Consider the following 4,481-nt stretch of genomic DNA (forward strand, 5'->3'; position numbering starts at 1 on the left):
GATTACACTCAATCATAGGACCTACTGAAGAGATGAGTCTTCAATAAAGACTTAAAGGTCGAGACCGAGTCTGTATCTCTCACATGGATAGGCAGACCATTCCATAAAAATTGAGCTCTATAGGAGAAAGCCCTGCCTCCAGCTGTTTGCTTAGAAATTCTAGGGACGGGAAGGAGGCCTCRGTCTTGTGACCATAGCGTACGTGTAGGTATGTACGGCAGGACCAAATCGGAAAGATAGGTAGGAGCAAGCCCATGTAATGCTTTGTAGGTTAGCAGTAAAACCTTGAAATCAGCCCTTGCATTAACATGAAGCCAGTGTAGAGAGGCTAGCACTGGAGTAATATGATAAAAAATGTAGGTTCTAATCAAGATTCTAGCAGCCGTATTTAGCACTAACTGAAGTTTATTTCGTACTTTATCTGGGTAGCTGGAAAGTAGAGCATTGCAGTAGTCTAACCTAGAAGTGACAAAAGCATGGATGAATTTTTCTGCATCATTTTTGGACAGAAAGCTTCTGATTTTTGCAATGTTACGTAGATGGAAAAAAGCTGTCCTTGAAACAGTCTTGATATGTTTGTCAAAAGAGAGATCAGGGTCTAGAGTAAGGCCGAGGTCCTTCACAGTTTTATTTGAGACGACTGCACAACCATCAAGATTAATTGTCAGATCCAACAGAAGATCTCTTTGTTTCTTGGGACCTAGAACTAGCATCTCTGTTTTGTCTGTTTATAAGTAGAACATTTGCCTCCATCCACTTCCTTATGTCTAAAACACAGGCTTCCAGGTAGGGAAATTTTGGGGCTTCACTATGTTTCATTGAAATGTACAGCTGTGTCGTCCACATAACAGTAAAGTTAACATTATGTTTACGAATGACATCACCAAGAGGTAAAATATATAGTGAAACAATAGTGGTCCTAAAACAGAGCCTTGAGGAACACTGACATTTACAGTTGATTTGTCAGAGGACAAACCATCTACAAAGACAAACTGATATCTTTCCAACAGAGAAGATCTAAACCAGGCCCGAACTCGTCCGTGTAGAACAATTAGTTTGGGTTTCCAACTTCTCCAAAAGAATGTGGTGATCGATGGTATCAAAAGCAGCACTAAGGTCTAGMAGCACGAGGACAGATGCAAAGCCTCGGTCTGATGCCAATAAAAGGTAATTTACCACCTTCACAAGTGCAGTCTCAGTGCTATGATGGGGTCTAAAACCAGACTGAAGCGTTTCATATACATTGCTTGTCTTCAGGAATGCAGTGAGTTGCTGTGCAACAGCTTTTTCAAAATGTTTTGAGAGGAATGGGAGATTCGATATAGGCAGATAGTTTTTTTATATTTTCTGGGTCAAGGTTTGGCATTTTCAAGAGAGGCTTTATTACTGCCACTTTTACTGAGTTTGGTACACATCCGGTGGATAGAGAGCCATTTATTATGTTCAACATAGGAGGGCCAAGCACAGGAAGCAGCTCTTTCAGTAGTTTAGTTGGAATAGGGTCCAGTATGCAGCTTGAAGGTTTAGAGGCCATTATTATTTTCATCAATGTGTCAAGAGATATAGTATTAAAAAACGTGAGTGTCTCCCTTGATCCTACGTCCTGGRAGTGTTGTGCAGACTCTGCAGAGAGCTTTGGAGGAATACGCAGATTTAAAGAAAAGTTCGTAATTTGCTTTCTAATGATCATGATCTTTTCATCAAAGAAGTTCATGAATTTATCACTGCTGAAGTGAAAGCCATCCTCTCTTGGAGAATGTTAACTTTGCGACAGTATCAAAAATACATTTTGGATTGTTCTTATTTTCCTCAATTATGTTGGAAAAATAGGATGATCGAGCAGCAGTGAGGGCTCTTCGATACTGCACGGTACTGTCTTTCCAAGCTAGTCGGAAGACTTCCAGTTTGGTGTAGCGCCATTTCCGTTCCAATTTTCTGGAAGCTTGCTTCAGAGCTTGGGTATTTTCTGTACACCAGGGAGCTAGTTTCTTATGACAAATGCTTTTTGTTTTTAGGGGTGCGACTGCATCTAGGGTATTACGCAAGGTTAAATTGAGTTCCTCAGTTAGGTGGTTAACTGAATTTTGTACGTCTGCGGTTTGGTAGAGTGGAGGGAGTCTGGAAGGGATCTAAGAATTTTGATTGTCGAGAATTTAAAGATAGGCTTTTGATTATCCTTGGTTTGGGGTTGAGCAGTTATTTGATATGGATGCAAAACGTAATAAAATGGTTGGTCCGATACTCCAGGATTAATGAGGAAAAACATTAAGTATCAATATAATTCCACGGGAGCACAATAGGTCCAGAGTATGATAGTGGCAGTGAGTAGGTTGGAGACATGTTTGGACACCACATGAGTCGATGATGGTCCGAAAGCTTTGAGTGGGTCTGATGAACTTTATAACATGTGAATATTAAAGTCACAAAAAGATGGGAATATTATATGCCATGAACAAGGTCCGATGAATTGAGGATACTGCAGTGAGGAACGCTGTATATAGGCCCAGGGAAGCTGTAACAGTAAGCTATAAATACATGTGATTGAGTTAGGCTGCATTTTTAGATGCTCAAGAATGCCAATAGCAGTCAGACGTCTTTGTCATGTCTATGTCGTGTCCGTCGTTATATATTATACTTTATCTTTCTTCGCGATATCTTTTATATATTTTATTTTCCAAAAACTAAACTTCAAACACTCTCCTGCACCCGCCTCACCAATTATTTAAAAAAGTATTATTTTACCTCAAATCTTGAAATCCACAATAAGAAGCTAGCAAGAAGCTAGCCAGAAGCTACCAGAAGCTAGCCAAGCTAACCAGAAGCTAACCAGAAGCTAGCCAGAGCTAGCAGTTTATTGGCTAACGTTAGCATTCAGCTAACCAAAGGTTTGTGGTCATCAGCTATCCTTTAGCTGAAAAGCTATCGCAGTTTTTTGTACAACGGACTCAGACCAGAACATACTGGACTATTTTTCTCTCCATATCCGGATTTCGATACCGCAAGCTTGGACATTTACACCTGGATATCGCAGCTAGCTAGCTGCTATCCATGTGACTGTTGGCTTACGTCAGTCCCGGAGCAAACATAAATTATTCCAAGAGCTTAGCGCCTGGAAGAGTTCCATGCAGCCCTCCGGGTACAATATATCCGGACACCGTTTTAACTGCCGATGCGGACACCACCGGGCCTTCATCGACTGGACTAGCCGACGTTATCTGCCCGAGGGAGTTATCCAACTGGCCCCTCCGTCGCGACGTTACTGAACGCCCATCTGCGCCCGCTAATCGTTAGCTGTCTTATCGGCTGCTATCTGAATAGGTCTATCTATCGGACAATTTTTCTTGGGTCACTATAATATTATCTATTTGCCAATTGGATTGATCCCCTCTAACCACACGAACCCACTAATCTACCCATCGGAAAGACAGAGGTGGCTAAAATCAGACTTCCATCCTATGCTAGCTTGCTAAGATGGATCAGCTAGCTGTCTGAATCGCCGTTTCCCCAACCAACTCACTATCACTGGAACCCTTATGATCACTCGACTAAGCATGCTCTCTTAATGTCAATAGCCTTGTCATCGCTGTTCACTGGTTAGTGTTTATTGGCTTATTTCAACGTAGAGCCTCTGGCCTGCTCATTATACCTTATCCAACATTTCAGTTCCACACCCACACATGCGATGAATCACCTGGTTTCAATTAAGTTTATAAGAGACAATATAATTCTCTCATCATCACTCAATACCTAGGTTTTACCTCCACTGTATCACATCCTACATACCTTTGTCTGTACATTATACTTGAAGCTATTTTATCGCCCCAGAAACTCCTTTTTACTCTCTGTTCCAGGCCTGCAGTGCCTATCTCACTCCTATTCCCCGGCGCTCTCTTTTGATGACTTACTATACCGTAATAGCCTTGTTTCATGCATGTTAAGTTTGTTTTTATTTCACTGCTTTAGCACACTGCCAACCCGGATGTTCTAGGCCGTGTCTAATACCTGGCTTAGGAAGACCCACCAACAATTCTGAAATCTCCATTCCTAACCTTCAATTTTAGACAAGAATAGAACGGTACAAGGGGGCGTGTTTGCTAATCTACTGCAAAGATTAGCCTGCAGAGTTCTGTCCATACTACCATTCAGGTCTTACCAAGCAATTTGAACTTCTACTTTTAAAATCATCTCTAAAAACAAGTCTCTCACGTAGCCTTGCTGCTATAGACCACCCTCTGCCCCAGCTGTGCTCTGGACACCATAGATGATGAAACTGATTCCCCAATCTATCTTCAGAGCTGCGTGCTGCTAGGCCTCAATCTCACACAAATTTAATGAAAACCTAAGGTACCACCCAAAAGCCGTAAAACACGGCACCTCATAGATATCATCCTAACACTTGCCCTTAAATAACTCTGCTGTTTTTACCAAGATCTCACCGATCACTGCTCATTGCCTGCATCCGTAATGGGTCAGCGGTCAAA

Source organism: Salvelinus sp. IW2-2015, unplaced genomic scaffold (assembly GCF_002910315.2).
Source record: "Salvelinus sp. IW2-2015 unplaced genomic scaffold, ASM291031v2 Un_scaffold396, whole genome shotgun sequence".
NCBI classification, from domain to species: domain Eukaryota; kingdom Metazoa; phylum Chordata; class Actinopteri; order Salmoniformes; family Salmonidae; genus Salvelinus; species Salvelinus sp. IW2-2015.